General features: G+C 40.1%; 1 protein-coding gene across 11 annotated transcripts in view; it reads left to right on the forward strand.

Annotated features, from left to right (window-relative positions):
• Positions 1-18,937, forward strand: part of dlgap1a (discs, large (Drosophila) homolog-associated protein 1a) — a 767,710-nt gene that overhangs the window by 702,303 nt on the left and 46,470 nt on the right. The window lies entirely within an intron of this gene.

An 18,937-nucleotide genomic window follows, 5' to 3' on the forward strand; every position in this document is an offset into this window, starting at 1 on the left:
ATAGATCAGTTCTAAATATTTCTGGACCGTGTCAAACCCTTGCACGCTCTGTTTTTTGACATTTGCCTGGAGTGCAAGTTTTCTCAGCAGCTAAAGCTTTTTATGCATTTATGTAATTTCTTTGAGCTCAGCAGTGCTTCTTTTATCTCAAGTCTCAAGAGTCTCAGCAGGAAGAAATTTATTTGAGCTGACGTTGCTATGAATTTTTCTAGCAGGTGAGGTAGTTGCAGGCGCAACCTCCCCACAGCTCAGTGGAAAATCAGGCAAGAGCGCAATGCACATGCAATACCAATGCCGGTTTTCAGTGGTTACTTTTTTATGACATCACAGTTTAATGTACACAATTAGATAATTATTTTTGATGAACTTTAATATCTGACAGAATTTCCATAAAAACTGTGGCCAATCTGTTTAAATCTTATTTTAATATCTCCTGGTTTGTGGCGTTTGTGTGCCAGCAAATTGAAGCTGCAAGTTGAGAGGGTGAGTTGTCAGACCTAAGCTCAATGTAAATTCAGGCTGGAATCTTATAAGGACCTGAATGACATGGGCTATTGTCATTAAGAGATGTAGCAGAATTGCATGAGAAGTACAAGCGAGGCCTAGTTCAATATCAGGAACAATTTGCTACATCTTTTAACAATGTTCTGGGTGTCGAGATGTGATTCTTGCTAGGCAGCAGTGAGTTGCTATTAAGGGGGATTGTTGCTGGTTAACAACCATATTAACTGCAAATTTTGCTTCATGAATATGCTGCTTTATATTGTACCAGCTGACACGAGCAAACTAGACACCAAACATTCTCGACATGGAAGTCACAGCGGATACCTAATGACTTCAGGCTTGTTCCACAAGAGTTTCATGTTGAGTACCAGGCAGAAACATCTCAAGGCATGCTCCATGAGCACCAACCACATGCACCTCACACCCATGGACACTGGTAACCAACATGTGACAAGCCTCTAAGAAAGATCGCGGCACACCTCTGGTCCATTGAAACTTCTACATTTCCATGCCGCACCTCAGGGCACAAAAGCAACTCATTATAATACTGCAGCAAGGACACTTTGTGCTGGGGCACCAGAAATGTCTGTCCATTCAGGGAAATCTTTGCAGTGTTGAGTTGCGCTGCACACAGTGAGTAGTAGAATGGGACGAGATTCACATGGGAGGAGTGCATTAGGACTGGGAAAGGTAGTTAATGAGATGGATTTGGGAAGATGCAGTGGGAAAACATGTTAGGTCTCACAGAGAGAAACCCTCTATGAAATTGATACTTAACCCCCAAACAAATACATGAAATTTAGCCCTTGGTTTCTGAAGTTTTGAGTTTTTGAGAGATCGGTGACTGGTAGTCGAACCATTCCTGCCCTTTTGGTAAACTAACACCAGTTGGTACCCCAGATAACTGCTAAATATGACCTCCTTAAATGAAGAAATATGCAGAACACTTTCCAACAAGCCCACTTTGCTACCTCCAGAATATAAAGAGTTTAAGAAGAGTTCCAGGCAGTGCCAGGGTCCACCTCATTTTCTGGTCCCTGTCCAGGAATTCCACTGAGTTTCTGCCTTTGATCTGATCAGAATTGCAGCACTCAGATGTGTAGTCAGAATGCTTCATTCTCTGGTGTTGAAAACAATGTTTCGAAAGAATTTAAATTTACTTTCGATCTTTGTTCTTTAATTGCCTCTGCTACAGTGTAACTGTTGTTGATGATTATGACCAATAAGTTATGATGACCTTGTTCAGATAAATAATGCCATTTCCTCTTTCAAACCTGTTTGACTCATGTGTAAGTGAGCACTTATTTATATTCATTGCATTTGACTATCAGCTGTGATTTGTTCATACACTCCCACAGATGAGGCAGCCTTGTTGCAAACTTGGTTGAGAGACAGATAATTAAACTGACAAGTTCTTCATCAATTAACAAACAGTTTATTTTAACTTAAAAATGCTATTTAGTTACCCCGCAGGTTCCTTCATCTCGTTTGCTGAGGTGTTTCATGTCTAGATTCTGTCAGACACATTGTACTGTGATTCTACACGGCTACACTGACTCAACAAAACTCAAAGCAAGGTTTTGAATTTCTCATTATTGAATGACATTTAATTTAATTTAATTTTCACTTTATCCCTTGAGTTGTTTGACTGCTGCGTTGATTAGAGTCATAGAGATATATAGCACGGAAACAGACCCTTCAATCCAACTCGTCCAAGCCAACCAGATATCCTAACCTAATCTAGTCTCATCTACCAATCATTGGCCGATATCCCTCCAAATCCAGATGCCTTTTAAATATTGTAATTGTACCAGCCTCCAGCACTTCCTCTGGCAGCTCATTCCATACATGCTTCACCTTCTGTGTGAATAAGTTGCCCCTTAGGTCCCTTTTATATCTTTCCCCTCTCACCCTAAACCTGCCCTCTAATTCGGGACTCCCCCACCCCAGGGAAAAATCCTTATCTGTTTATCTTATCCATGCCCCTCATGATTTTATAAACCTCTATAAGGTCACCCATCAACCTCCAGGGAAAACAACTCCAGCCTATTCAGCCTCTCCCTATAGCTCAAATCCTCCAACCCTGGCAACATCCTTACAAATCTTTTCTGAACCCTTTCAAGTTTCACAATATCCTTCCGATAGGAAGGAGTTCAGAATTGCATGCAATATTCCAAAAGTGGCCTAACCAATGTCCTGTACAGCCGCAACAGGACCTCCCAACTCCTATACTCAGTGCTCTGACCAATAAAGGAAAGCATACCAAATGCCTTATTCACTATCCTATCTACCTGCGACTCTACTTTGAAGGAACTATGAACCTGAGCTCCAAGGTCTCTTTGTTCAGCAACACTCCCTAGGATCTCACCATTAAGTGTATATGTCCTGCTCTGATTTGCTTTTCCAAAATACAGCACCTCACATTTATCTAACTTAAACTCTATCTGCCACTCCTTAGCCCATTGGCCCATCTGATCAGGATCCCATTGTACTATCAGGTAACCTTCTTTGCTGTCCACTACATCTCCAATTTTGGTGTCATCTGCAAACTTACTAACTATACCCCCTATGTTTTATTAAGTTTTAATTCTCTTTACTCCCTTCTGATTGTTTGCATTATCTTCAAACATTTAAAAGGGCCCAGGCATGCTAGGAAAACAATCTGCATCGATTATGGCATAATGTCTCACCCCTCAGCCAATAAATAAATACTCCTTAATCAAAAAAAATGTCAAGGACCCGGAGATCTGAAACAAAAACAGAATCTTCTAGAGAAACTCAACAGGTCTGGCTGCATCTGTGAGGAGAAAACAGAGTTAATATTTTGAGTCTGGTGACTCTTAATCAATCAGAACTGATAGCAGCTTGGCAAAAATGCTATTTATGCTAATGGTGTGGTTGGGGGTGAGGGTGAAGCATGCTGGGAGAAGTGAGTGGATTGGTGGAGACAGAGTCCAGAGAGAAACAAGTATGAAAGGGGTAGGCAAATAAAGGGACTGTTGATATTAAGCCAGGACAAAAACGAAACTGAATAACTGATAATGAAAGCTGGGCTTAGGAGAGAATGGGTAGGCTGCACTGAAAGCAATCCATGTCATGTGATAACAGAGATTAAGAATGAGTGGTTGTGGACTTGAAGAGTGTTGCTTAAGGCACTCGGTGAATTTCTCATCGACAGTACACACTGCTTCTGCTGAATGTCGATGATAGAATGAATGAATATTTGTGGACATGGTGTCAGTCACATGGGCTGTGTTGACCTGAATGTTGTCAAGCTTCTTGAGCATTGTTGGAGCTGCACCCATCCAGACAAGTTGAGGAGTGTTCCATCATAGTGTTGATTTGTGTCTTGTAAGTGCTGGACAGGGTTTGGGTATCAGGACTAGGTTTCTTGCTGCAGGATTCAAAACCTCGAATCTGTTTTTTTGTCGAGAATATTATACAGCTCATTCAGTTCAGCCCTTGGTCAATGTTGTATTACTGGCACTTGTGGGTTCCTTCTTGGAAACTGCTTTGGGGAACTTTTCTTGCATTAGTAATAATCCTTCCCATAGGGAAACAGGTTAGGGATGGGGCAGTGTTATCGCAGTGGGAGAATATTGCTGATGGGTGGAAAATTCTCTTCATGGAGGAAGCAAGAGAGTTGATGAGACAAGGAAATAATTGAGCAGGAGAGACAATTTGCCTCTTCTTTCCACTTCAACAATTAAAAGCATGATGAAAAGGTCCACTGGGGACTTAATCAACTCACCAGCTCTGAAACCTCTTACAATTAATGACCACTTAAGGGCTTCAACTCATGAATGACCCAATAATCTGACTTCTCAATAGGTAAGAAATACAGTTGGTTTGCCTACTATTTGATGGGGCCCTCCATTTGCCCTGACCTGGGATAATCGAAGACACAGATTGGGGGTGTCTTCTTAAAGCAATCCTCTGCCCTCATTTCAAACTCCCTTCTCCTTGCAGTCCCCATCCAGTGAGAAACAAAAGTAAACTGCTTAGTATGTCACCATCAAATGTTTTAGAAACTGAGGCTTGACAAATAGTCTTTCTAGATCCAGAAGCCACCAGTCTCTGATTGGTCAGCAGCTTCCCCTGAAGCAAGACTCTAGTACAATAGCCGTCTTCAAGGGCAGCGTGCAGTACTGCACACTGACTGGGCACACACGACGGATTTCAGGTAGTACCGTTCTCACCAGCAGCCAAGCAATGTCGTGGTGCTTGTTGGAAAGTTCTTGTGATGAGGCATTCTGCCAAACGACTGGAGAAAGATACAGTGATTTTCATTGGTGTTCATCCCAAGCAGCTTCCTGACTCAGGAGTCTGTTCTCTCCGGTCTATTCCCTAAAATGCAAACTAAGACAAACATCAAGTGCACCTGGAGGACCATCAACTCGGTGAAAGATGCTGTTTGGTCTGCATGAAATTTGTTGGTCTTCCAAAGCAACTTCACCGAGTGTTGCAGACTGGCACATTCCAAGGTCCAGGACTACGTGCTGAGGGACACTCTGAAGCTTATGGCAGCTGCTGCTAAGGTGCAGTGGTGAAACATCTTACTGAAGATAAATGTGGGTCCATTCAGTTATCGGATCCTCCTAGTGCCTCAAATGTATGTAAATATAGTATTGTATGTAAAAGAGAGGTCTTTGGTTTTTACGATAGAGTCAAACTCCAGTGTTTGTTTCCTTGATAAGCTACTGTGAACTTGAACTGTGGTTCTGATTATGTATATAAAAAGTTATTTTATCAATAAAGCATATTTTTGAAATAAAAAAGAAAAAAAACTAGAGGATTGTACTTAATGTATCAAAGTCCAGGTTAAATAGCAGCATTATCCAATCATGCTGCTTTGTCATTAAATCATCAAAGACCTGGAGGAGCACATGTGCCCCTATAATTGAGCAGTCTTAAGAAAAGTAAATTTTTGGCACGTTTCCTAAAGTTAAAAGTACCAGGTACTGATTAGTATTTAAATTCTCCAGTCTTTCTATGCAACAACAATGATATGCACGATCTATCTCACAGACTGAAAACTCCTTTTGTTCTTCTCCATCACTGTAGATTAATGGTTTTAACAATTTGTAATAGTATTAATACATATTAGTATTTTGTGGCTTGTGTAACTTTTAAAGGAAAAGAAAATTCATAGAAATTTGTATAGAGACATCTCTGAACTCACAAATACTTTGTGAAGTTAGATACAGAAGACAACAATTCATTAATTTGTTCATTGCATACTCATAATGAAGTATTTTTTCACAAGAACATTTCAAAAATCCAGTTATTTGAACAACCTAATGTAATTACAAAGGCAAGGCTGAGAAAATGAATTTGAATTTTCTGGTAACACATACTTTCATACAGAACAGAATTTTCTATTCATTCATATGGCAAGAGATAAATAATCAAACTTTCAGTTGTGAATTCTGTCCAGTTATGTAAAATCGTGCTGACAGGCATGTGTATGTGACGTAAATGTTTGTAAATAAACTTCATTGATCAGAATTTCTATTTTTATTAATGAGTGAAATAACCTTAATTGCTTGCCTCAGGATATCTTTTTCCCCTGAGAAAATGCAACAGCAAGACTTAAGTGCAGACTCTGTCAGTAACTCTGTTCCTGGCATACCTGATACTAACTGTAAAAATTCAGAAATGTGATAAGTATTTGTACATTTGCCTTTGCTGCGAGGCTCATGATCATTGCCACATTTCCAGAATGTATCATCTTTTCAATTTTGTGTACGAAGTTGATATATTTTACATTAATAAATTCCTACATGGAATATCTTTTACGATAAAACAAGTTTAAAATGAAAGAGAAATGTTGTTATTTACAGAACTTCAAGCTCACTAACAATTTTGCTTCTGAACCTTTGCTGTCTGATCTTCCTGCTCACTTCAGATCCTCCCTGCTCCTCACTCTGCAGCTTTTGAAATGTGGTCCCTCACTCTCTCTGAACCACCCTGTCATAACTTTCCTCTCCTGAACCCTTCCTGTGAGCGAGGACTTGGGAGCAGAACAGTGGGGCACATTTTGAAAATTATTTTAGAAAGATTGGATTGTAAAAACCCCTGCATTCCTTAGCCATCATAGAACATAGAACATAGAAAAATACAGCACAGTACAGGCCCTTTGGCCCTCGATGTTGCGCCGATCCAAGCCCACCTAACCTACACTAGCCCACTATCCTCCATATGCCTATCCAATGCCCGTTTAAATGCCCATAAAGAGGGAGAGTCCACCACTGCTACTGGCAGGGCATTCCATGAACTCACGACTTGCTGAGTAAAGAATCTACCCCTAACATCTGTCCTATACCTAGCACCCCTTAATTTAAAGCTATGCCCCCTCGTAATAGCTGACTCCATACGTGGAAAAAGTTTCTCATGGTCAACCCTATCTAAACCTCTAATCATCTTGTACACCTCTATCAAGTCACCCCTAAACCTTCTTTTCTCCAATGAAAACAGCCCCAAGTGCCTCAGCCTTTCCTCATACGATCTTCCTACCATACCAGGCAACATCCTGGTAAACCTCCTCTGCACCCGTTCCAGTGCCTCCACATCCTTCCTATAGTATGGCGACCAAAACTGCACACAATACTCCAGATGCGGCCGCACCAGTGTCTTATACAACTGCAACATGACCTCAGGGCTCCGGAACTCAATTCCTCTACCAATAAAAGCCAATATGCCATATGCCTTTTTCACCGCACTATTTACCTGGGTGGTAACTTTCAGAGATCTGTGTACATGGACACCAAGATCCCTCTGCTCATCCACACTACCAAGTATCCGACCATTAGCCCAGTACCCCAGAACTCTTACATCCATGACACTGGAGCATTACGTTGGAGAATGGACATAAAGGACCATACTAAAACAAGATATAACATCGAGCCATGAGGAGAGAGTAGGTCAGATGATTAAAAGCTTAGTATTGAGGTAGATTTTATGAGTGTCTTAAAGTAGGAAAATGAGGTACAGTGGTGAAGGGAGATATTCTAGTGCAGCCATAAATGCTGCAAAGTGGGGGCGGCACAGTGGTTCAGTGGTTAGCACTGTTGCCTCACAGCTTAGGGACACAGGTTCGATTCCAGCCTTGGGCGACTGTCTGTGTGAAGTTTGCCCATTTTCCCTGCTCCTGCAAGCGTTTCCTCTGGGTGCTCCAGTTCCCCCCCACAGTCCAGAGATGTGCACATTAAGTGGATTGGCCATGCTAAATTGCCCATAGTGTACAGGATTGTGCAAGCTGGGTGGGTTAGACATAGGAAATATGGAGTTAAAGGGATATGCTCTTTGGAGGGTTGGTACAGGCACGACGGCACTGTAAAGATTCTATGATTAAAATCACAGATAATAAAAAGGTCAGAACTATGAGAGTACAGATATCTCAGAGAGTTTGGGCCCAGGAGAAGGTAACAGAGTTAAGGAGAGGTGAAGCCATAAAGTGATTTGAAAACAACAGTGAGAATTTTAAAATTATTATGTTGGTAACACAGGAACCAATGTAGACAGTGAGCACAGGGATGTGACAGGTCTTGGTGTAAAGTTTAGACACAAATAGCAGAGGCTTGGATGGCAGATTTCGGGATAGGCAGCTTCGAAAAGTGGCCAAGCTGAGGCTGATAGCTAAGTTCGGTACCCATAGGGAGGATCTCAACCGGGACCTTGGGTTCATGTCACATTACAGGTGACCACCATTACACTATACAGACACACAGACACTCCTACACACACACACACTCTCTCTCACACACACACAGGCACTCCCATACACACAGACGCACACAGAGACACCAACATACCCCTTGCAGACACACACACTGCCACATCCACACACACTGCCACATCACACATGCACCCCCTCACAAATTTAAGACACTCTACACTCATTACACACACACATACACTTTCTCACGCTCACAACCCCCAACCCAGACAGATACACACACACAGACAGACAAGATTCACATGCACACATATATTTTGTGGGGTGAATTTGTACTTTCAGGGTTACATTGTACTTTGCTCAATAACTGCATGCATTCATGTAGAACTCTGAGCTCCAAAACTGCACGAATTCATGTAAAATTCTGTTATCTCACTTTTTAGATTAAAATCAATCTAAGCATCATGACATAAAGAACACAGGGGGCTAACACCTTCAACATATTGTCTAGCTATCACCATTGTTAACAGCTAACCTGAGAATGCAACTTTTTAAAAAAAAGTTTTGTGATTTACACATGAAAGAAGTGAAACTACCATGGTATTCAAACAGATGAAAGACTTAACAGACAATCAATTTTTCAATGTATAATTTCAGTTACGTCACACTGTAAAGTTTTGCTATAAATTCTGTGTGTTAGGATTGAGCCCTCCACTACCACCTGATGAAGGAGCGACTCTCTTAAAGCTAGTGTGCTTCCAATTAAACCTGTTGTTGTGTGATTTTTAACTTTGTACACCCCAGTCCAACACCGGCATCTCCAAATCAAGGATAAGGAAAGGTATCGAATTAACACATTGAGGAAACGAAAGCTCTTTATATTTGATTATTCTGGCGGCATGCTCACTATCTGTAAAATCAAACTTCCCCATCTCCTCTCACAAACTCCCATTGGCATCCCACTTCCTCCATTTTACCGCTCCTCGGTGCTATTCCTGACACAAGTCAAATTGAAGAGTTGTGAGATGGGGGGACAGGTGGATACTGAGTGTAAGGGGTGTTGCAATTGCTGTAATTAAAACTTGTTTTGCTACCGTTAAATAAGAAAATCAGGAAACACTTGCCTGTGATTGAGTTGGACGACATCTTCAGCTTGTAGCCTCAATAAGTTGTTATTTCATCAGTCACACCAAACCTCGAAACTGACTTCTTCATTAGGCCCTTGATGCAGTCAGGAGAGCCGGTTCCTTAAAGGAAAGGTCACACTTCTTCACACGGTCAGTGGTGAACATCTCTACCATTGACTGGAAGATCCAGCTCTGTATCCTGCAATTCTTCATCATGGACTGAAACTGAAAATGTCTGCATTTTGGTCAATCAAAGCTGCAGGAAAGAACATTTTTGATGGAGACAGTTGAAGAATTTCTTCTTTTGCAGATGTGCAATGGAAATACTTTTCCAAAAATTGCCTGACTGGAAAGTTTGGCCGTACACTTGAGAAGTGTATTCAACTTGGGAGTAAATGGTATGAGTCTGGTACACTTCATGTGTAAGACAATAATGGGGGAAAGAGGTTTAAACCCTTGGGATATTTTTCAAAATTGGGCAGGCTAATCTTTTATCATATCAAGTAGTTGGCAAAGTATGCAAACCCACTTTGCACTCTTAATAGATTGCGCCATGTCTAAGGCAATATGGTCCATACTAAATAAACATATGTATTTTTCAAAATTTCACATGCATATATTGCGGCAGGGCACACCCGTCATTTAAAATTGAATTTCTTCTGCATTTTCTTTCAGAAAAGTGAGTCTACAAAGCACGCTTGCAACATAACCAAGGGGCGTAACACATAGTCTCTGTCTGTCTGATTGAAGCTCCTTACACTTCAGCACTATTTGTCTACTTTAAAGACAAGACGATATTGGAACAAAACTGGTCTGAAAAACATGTAATTTTATATCCTTAAGTTCCTTCCAGGCCTTGCAGGGCTAGTTCTGGTGCTAAAAAAGCTTGAGGGAGTGCACAAAGGTAAAATCCATGAACCATCTGAAGCTGATGGGTAATATTAATTATTGGTTTATGTAGAATAGAATATGATTTCCTTAATCGAGGCTGTTAACCAGGTCTAATCAGGGAGCCCTGGCTGACAGCTATCGACAGGAGTCAGGGGTTCTATTCCCTCTGCGAGCTGGCTTGTAGGAAGCTGGATTAGTGTCAAAAGCTCTCCACATATAAATAAAGGGTGACTTGGTGATGGGATACCAGCCTCCGTGGAGTTATTTCAATTCAGTTATTCATTTCCCATTTGTTCTCACATGTACTCACTTCATCTTACAGAAACACTCAAATATAAACAAAAACAGACATTTCTGGCAAAATTGAGCAGGTATGACAGCATCTGTGGGGAAAAAAAAGTTAATGTTTTGAGTCTGGTGACTCTTCGAAAGAGATAGCAACCCGAGGAAACAGTGATATTTGTGCTAAAGATGAGGTTGGGGGGGCATGGTCAGTACTGGAGAGTTGAATGGTGTTACAACATGGGGTAAACCCCTCTGCTAATTTTAAACCTGACGCACAGAGAAGCTCACCTCATGCTGTAATCTGTTAAATTTCAAGAGGCAAAGAACTATCCCAGAGGTCATAATTTAAAGTAAAAATTAACAATTTTATTCTTTAAGTCTAACAGAGAATACTAAAAAACTAACACACACTCCTTTCTCTTAAATCTATCTTTTACCTCCCACTCTACAATACTGGTTCAATAAATTCCCTCTTAAATTTACAGCAAAATCAATTTCAAACCCAGGTATAGTTTTCAGATGTCAAACTTTGTAGATTCTTCTATGTCGACTTTGGTGTTCTGCTGCACAAATTTCTTATAGACAGGTACCTTTCAGAGAGCTGTTCTGCTGGCAGTCTGTTTGTTGGTGGCTTGGCAGTTCTCCCCCTAACTGTTCAAAATGTCTGGTTTTATACCCCAAAAAATCAGATCATTTCATTTGTTTTTCATCAAAAACATTACATTTCAAATTCGATTAGATTTTGGTATCTTGAGCATAATTTAAACTAATTGGCTAAATTTGCATTTATTTTTATTCCATAGCAACACAACTCCAGCTATGTGTTTCAACCAAGTGTTACATTTTTACTTTGTTAAGGACTCTCTGTGCTTTCAGCCAGTCCTTGCTGACTTTTCAACTTGCTTAAAGGTACAGTACACACCAACACCTTCATAACAGTGGATAGGTGGAGACAGAGCTCAGAGAGGTATGGAAACTAAGTCCTTTGCTAAGTACAGAACGTTCAGCAACAGAGAGCAGTAGATCAGAAGGATCATAAATATATCCTCCCCACAAATGCTGCCAGACCTGTAGAGTTTCACCAGCAATTTCTGTTTTTGTGCCACATCTCCAACATTCATTGGTCATTGTTCTATTTTAACACTCACCATGTAAACACTGCCTGATGGGTATAGTGCAGCCAATGTTCTCATTTATGCCCCTCTTTTGTTATTGTAGCTAACTTCCAAGAACTAGTCTGAACTGTTCCAGGTGATCAGCATCTCTCAACACTCTGGATCAAACATCCCAGCCAGAGCAAGCACAGGCTCAGTTCAATCTTCCCACAGGTTATCTTTGCAGTCAATTCAGGAAAGTGCAGTGGTGAATAAAAAAGTGTGAATGAGCAGCATGGTAGCAGAGAAACAGAAGCATGTTTGTCCTCAGCTGCTAAAACACTGAATGTGGATGTTGCAGGGCCTACATTTAAAATAAGGATATTAACAGTGTATTAATTGTTCACTGCTAACACTAGTGATGTGGAGGAGCTTAAATCCTACTGTCATCCACTGACCAGACAGTGATTTCCATGGGTTGGACCAGGAATTATTTCCACTTGATAATGAGGCCCAGGAGTTAGAATCACTCTGGGAATTGGATGACACCATTCACTCTGCCAAAGAGAAGCAATGCTCAGACCCCGCAGTAAAAGTAAGTTTAAGATTAAAGGTTTAGTCCTGCTATGATTAAATCTGTAAAGCCAAGCTTCTGTTAGTGTCAGTCATGACACCTTGTGGCAAAAAGGAAAATTTTTAATAAAGCTGTAGTCCCATTTTTAAAAATCTTATAATATTACTACTAAATTAGTCAGAATGGCAACTGACTGAAGTGATTCTATAACAGAGTAGAGTGAATGTGTTCATAAACCTTTTGGTTTATGATTTCATCTCAAACAATTGGTACCTTACATGGCATTTAAGTTTATATTTTAAAGTAAAATGGATCAGTGCACTCCATAAGAATAATTTAAGGAGTATTTATACTGGTTTCTGTAATAATTAAAACAAGACAGAGCGTTTTGTTAAGCATTTACCTTGCCCTTAGTAAGGACACTTTTAATTGTAGAACAGCTGTTTTTTGTTACTTGCCTCATGGCTGAGTAATTGATGTAGGCAGCTGTAAAGCTTGTCCTGCAGCAACAGCGGCTCCCTTGATTTTTGTTCGACAAACACCATTTGTGGATTAGTGAACTGAGTTGATAAAATGCCTGTAAAATGGGAGGGGGAAATTCTATGACAAGGTTGCTAAACAACACCGTAATGGTTGATCCACTTGGTATCTGTTACAAACTACTGTACAATGCAGGAATAAGATCTTTTATTCCCACCAGCTGCAATGCTGAGATCATGTGGTTAGAATCCATTGACGGTTTGAAAAACAAATCCTGACTCTCTGCCCCTGAGTTATTTCCTGCTCTATGACTCAACAGTAGGAGTGGTAGTTCTAATGCTTTCTTGTGTAATTTGTCAACTTTGGTGTTTGCCGCCAAGGCTGTCTGGAAGTTGAGGGTCACTGGTGTTTCAAAGTTGCTCTGTGCGTCTGGCAGAAAACAAACAGGAACTGATGAAAAGCTTTACTGTTTCTATTCCTAACTGCTGGAGCATACCATGGGAAATCAGTGATGCTAATTCGGCACATCTTTCTGTGTTCTGAAAAGCAACTTGAGCCAAGTTCTTGAACCGTCTGTCCTTGTTACAGGTGTATTGCTCTGTCATTTAATAGGACCTGGCACTGCAAAATCTCTGTGGTAATTTTCTATCTGATTTTAGATGGCAATTAAAAGAGACTTTGAATTTGAAAATAAATAAAACTTTATGCCTGTGCGTATATTATCCTATCCTGTTGAGTTCAAAGCAGTTTGACATTCGCACAGAATTGGAAACAAAGTTCAGATGAGTCGATGCTTGACTGAAATTAAAGCAAAGGATGTTGACATCTTCTGCAGTATCACCTTAGGGCTTTATTTCAAGTATGAAAGCAGAATCCACATGGGTTTGACCTCCTTGTTTCATTTCTCTGGAACACAGCCAAGCCCATCTGTCTACACTGTATTGCAGCCTTTGTCTGGTAAAGAAACAAGTCAACTTTGCAAAGTTCATGTTGTCCTCAGGGAAACCCTTGCTTTGGTGGTTCAAGTAGTTACCACAAGCTGGAGTTATGAAACTATCAACGTACGAAAAATAACTTGATTTTGTTTTCACGGAAGTGCTTTTTAAAAATTCCTTGGCAAATGTTGTCCCTTAAATATAGTGGCAGGCCTAAGCATTCTCAGCCCATTATATCTTATGAACAAAGCAAAGTTTGATTCAACAGCTGCATTTATATGATAAAAGGCATAGAAACTAATGCCCAATATTACTGAATTGAGACTGAATTAGAAAATACATCCTTGAGCTTCACTCGTGGATCTTGTTTCCATGAAACAAAGGGGCTAATAATTAAGATTTGTTGCTAATGTCACCTTACTAACTAGGTACTTACCTATATCATTGGCTGTAGCAAACACCACTTGTTATAACGAATAATTTTCTGTCCTGAAAATGAGTAGAGAATAAGCTATGCCAATATTCCTGTCATTTAAGGGAAATGCTTTTCCAAACCACTTGACATGAAATATTATGGAGCACTTTGTAAACCTACCCAAGAGCAACATCAAACCATTAAGAAACAGTGAGGTATTGCATTAGAAACAAAATGTACTGAAAATTCTCATCAGGTCAGGCAGCATCTGAGGAAGGAAACAGAATTCTGTTTGAGGTCGGTTGCCATTCCAATCACACTCCAGAATTAGCTGGCACGGGGAACAAGGGGAATTTGACAGCTTTATAAATTTAAAGGTTTGGTTTGTGCAGGATGAGTCAGTCCACGTGGTTTCTAATTATTTTATTAAAATCCAGGGTGGTTTACTGACTTGTTGTTTGTATGTCTGAGCTTATCTGAAGGCAGTAACATCTCACATAATACAAAAGCCAGTTATAACTTGCTTCAGACTGCAGCTGTTCAGTCTAGCTCAGGGACCAAGAAACTGATTGTGGCTTTGTGTATTTTATTCAACGAATCATAGCCATGTCTGTGTGTGTGTGTGTGGCCTTATCATCAGGTATGCTTCAAATTTTCAAAACATGCTGGAGTCCCTTAAGGTGGTACCTATGGGTATCACGTTTGGCCCTATCCATATGGTAGGACTGTTGACATTTTGAGGATGAAGGGGGATTTATTATACCACATTCTCACTCAAATCATCATGATTGACCTTACACTAGTCAGGGGAGGACCACACCCAGGCATCAGAGAGCCCATTTTACCTGCTAATAATGACATTAGCATTGCAGCCCTATTTTGATCTCAGCTTCACAGCACCTCTGGCTCAGTTTTCCATTCCAGCCTGCTGGCATTCCTCCTTCTTGTTCTGTGAGGAAGTGGTGCTGTAGCATTTAAATGATGCCCTGAAGTGAAAATGGCCTGGACATTCTGCTGAACTCTCAGTTTGTGGGTGATGGTGGTGGTTGATTTTTCATCTTCTACCACACAGACCACCCACCCAATATGCCAAATTCACAACCAGCACACTCACCAAATCACCCACTCACCAAATAAAATGTTGTCATTTTATAGTGAATGGATTATAAAAGGAGGAAATTTTACTCCAGCTGCATAAGGTTCAGATTTGATCTATGTTCAGATTTGTTCTCCTTATTTGAAAAAAAAGGGAGGTAATTATGGTAGAAGTAGTTCATAGCAGATTCACTCAACTCATGAAGAATGCATCAACTCTTAAATAACTGACCGTTAACTACCAAGCTTTATATAAATAAAAAAATAAGCAGTTTGACTCTAATTGGTTATGACATTGTTTTCAGAAATGATTTAGAGGATAGCTGGAATCTATTTTGTGATTCTCAATGCTCAAGTTCTGCACTACAAAATGACTAATGGCTAGCTTATTGAAACTTTTAAGATCCTGGGAAGATGTTTCCTCCTGTGGAGAAGATTAGAACAATTGACACAGAGTAAAATAAAATGTCTCCCTTTTAAGATGAAAAAGTGAGAATAATCTTTTTCTCTCAGAATGTTATCAGTCTGTAGAATTCTCATCCCCTAAAAACAGTGAAGGCTGCTTCACTGATTTTATTCAAGATTAAGTTAGATTTTTGAGTTGAATCTTGTGGGTGTAGGCAGGAAAATTGACTTAAGACATTTTGTTGCATGGTGGAGCAAGTTCAAAGGAGCAATTAGCCTGCTTCTAATATCTTATATTCCAACAACCACATTCCTATACCAGTCTGAATATGCCATAGTCATTTAGTTGTACGTAACCTGAATATTGCTGAAAAAAGACACATTTTGTTGAAGCTTTTGATCTTGCACTCATTAGGACAACTCACAAGAATACCAATTCAAGGGAAAAATAGGTCTACTACATGAGAGGAGAGTGCCAATTGTTTAAAAAGTGGACTATCATTGATAGAGGCATTATTATGCAGAATATACCAATAAGCACTGATTGGCAATTAACTTCCAAGTTTAACTTTGTGTAAACTTTACATCAGGCAGGTTGATTGGTTTGGTACTTGTCCTGAGAAATTAACTTGTGAATGGTTGTCATCTATTTTATTGACTCTGAACTTCTGTCTGTCTGAAACTAGGTTCTTTATTTGGGACATGAGAAGCTAGTAAGGCTATGATGTAAAAGAGGGAAAATGGCACTTTGTGCTGTGTTGATCTTGTGGAAAATAGACCTAGACAAAATAAGCCAAATAATCTTCTTCGATACATCAGGATTCTATGAGTCTATGATTCGTTTTTGTTAACCTGTGCTTGCTAACCATTTCCTAACTGATTAGAGTTATTTTTGTAATCACTGGAATAAATTACTTTGCTATTTTATACTGACTATAATTTGCACTATTTGCAATGAGTTTCTTTAAATTAACTCATAAACTGCAGCTGAAAGCAAATATGCAATTCTACTGCAGTTGGTGCTGTACTTTGAGATCTAAGATGGCTGTCTTGTGAACAGCTGCTGAATTTGCCATCTGCATTTGTGAAAAAATAAGTGGAATACAGCACTAGGTTCCCAAAATTTCCATAGTAGTGCAACAGTGTCCTATATCTCTACTAAGGAATACTGTATTGAAGATGGGTATAAAAAAAATTTCTGCATGATCATTTAGCCCAATTCATACAGTGAGTATCAAAACAGAGCAATGCAAACCAGCTCACAGACATTAAAAGGCCAGTAACTCACTTCACCCAGCAGGAACCTCAACTAAGTCAGTTCCTTATAACATACATTGGGACCCAAAGGATCCTTCAGCAGTACCTTCCAAAATTTAATCTCTACCATTTAAGAACAAGGACAGCTGTTGCATAGAACACCACCAACTGCATTCTCCCTTCCAGGAGATGCACCATCTGAACTTGGAACTAAATCACCATATTTTCACTGTTATTGGATTACTGTGATCAAGGGTGGTGGTATAGTAATATATTCCTAGTCTAGAACCCCAGGCTAATGTTCTGGGAACAAGGAGTCATATCTCACCATGGTAGATGGGGAAATTTGAAATCAACAAAATCTGGAATGAAAAGCTGGCCTAATGGTAGCCATATTACCACTGCTGGTTGTCATGAAAACTTATCTGGTTCACTCATGTCTTTAAAGATGGAAATTTGCCATCCTTACCTGGTCTGATCTGTACTTAACTCCAGACACAGGAATGTGGATTGACTCTTAACTTCTGTCTAGGCAATAGATGTTGGCTGAGCCAGTGATGCGACATCCCATGAACATTCTTTTTTTTAAAAAAGCATTGTTGGTGTACCTACACATCATGAACTACAGCACTTCAAGAATGCAACTCACCATCACTATTCAATGACAATTCAGACTGAATAACAAATGCTGGCCTTGCAGAAATGTTCATATCCCACACCACATAAACAAAATAAGGAGAGTTTGCAAAATATATTGCACTCAGGCTCTTCTCCAAGTTGTTAATATATATCATAGATAATTGAAGCTCTCAGACTGATCCCTGTGTCACTCTATTAGTCATGGCATTCCAACCTGAGCTCCTATCTTGTACAATGACCTTTTATGTGACACCTTATCAAATGCATTTTGGAATCCAAATATACAGCATCTATCAGTCGGCCTTTACTAGCTCAGATGAAACTGGGTACTGCAGATGCTGGAGATTATAGTCAAGATTAGGATAGTGCTGGAAAAGCACAGCAGGTCAGTCGGCATCCAAGGAGCAGGAATATCGACATTTCAGGCCAAAGACTTTCATCTACTAGTTCAGCTTGTTATATTCTCAAAGGAGAATGTGTTGCTGGAAAAGCGCAGCAGGTCAACCAGCATCCAAGGAGCAGGAGAATCGACATTTCGGGCATAAGCCCTTCTTCAGGAATCAGGATTATGCCCGAAACATCGATTCTCCTGCTCCTTGGATGCTGTCTGACCTGCTGCGCTTTTCCAGCAACACATTTTTCAGCTCTGATCTCCAGCATCTGCAGTCCTCACTTTCTCCTATATTCTCAAAGGATGCTACCAAATTTATCAAACATGATTTCCCTTTCACAAAATTATATTGACCCTGTTTTATTGCATTAAGCATTTCTTAATGGCCTTTCTTTTTTTTTGCTTAATAATGGACTCCAGCATTTTCCCAATGATAGATGTTAGGCTAACTGGCCTACAGTTTCCTGCTTTCTGTATCACATGCCAGAATGACTCCGTGGTTAGCACTGTTGCCTCACAGCACCAGGGACCCGCATTCAATTCCAGCCTCGGGTGACTGTCTGTGTGGAGTTTGCACATTCTCCCTGTGTCTGCGTGAGCTTCCTCCCAATCCAGAGATGTACAGGTTAGGTGAATTGGCCATTCTAAATTGCCTAAAGTGTTGGGATGTGTAGGTTAGGTGCATTAGTCAGGGGTAAATATAGGGTAGGGGAGTGGGTCTAGGTGGGTTACTCTTCGGGTGGGATCGGTGAGGAATTATTGGGCCAAAGGGCCTGTTTCCCCAATATAGGGATTCTAATCCTAATGATAAAAAGCAAAAAGTCAGTAAGTAGTGCCCAGACTTGAATGAAGAATGAGCAGCCTAACAAAGTTTTGAAATATCCTCTGCAAGTTTGGGTTGATCTATTAAATGTGGTCTAAATGCAACCTAAAACCCATAAGCTAAAGTGGGGTGTTCACCTGACGCCTCACTCTCAGGATTTAAAATTTAATGCAATGTGTCATTTTGTATCTGTCTTCGATTGATTATCTGTGGAACTGTACTGGAATTGCACGTCACGGTTATATGTGGAGTCCTATACATTTCTGACAGTTATTGAGTTAAGGAGTTTGTTGAGAGCATATGGACCATTTTCAATTTGATCCAAATAATTATTTTGCAAGCTT

This window comes from Chiloscyllium plagiosum, chromosome 4, assembly GCF_004010195.1.
Source record: "Chiloscyllium plagiosum isolate BGI_BamShark_2017 chromosome 4, ASM401019v2, whole genome shotgun sequence".
Taxonomy (NCBI): domain Eukaryota; kingdom Metazoa; phylum Chordata; class Chondrichthyes; order Orectolobiformes; family Hemiscylliidae; genus Chiloscyllium; species Chiloscyllium plagiosum.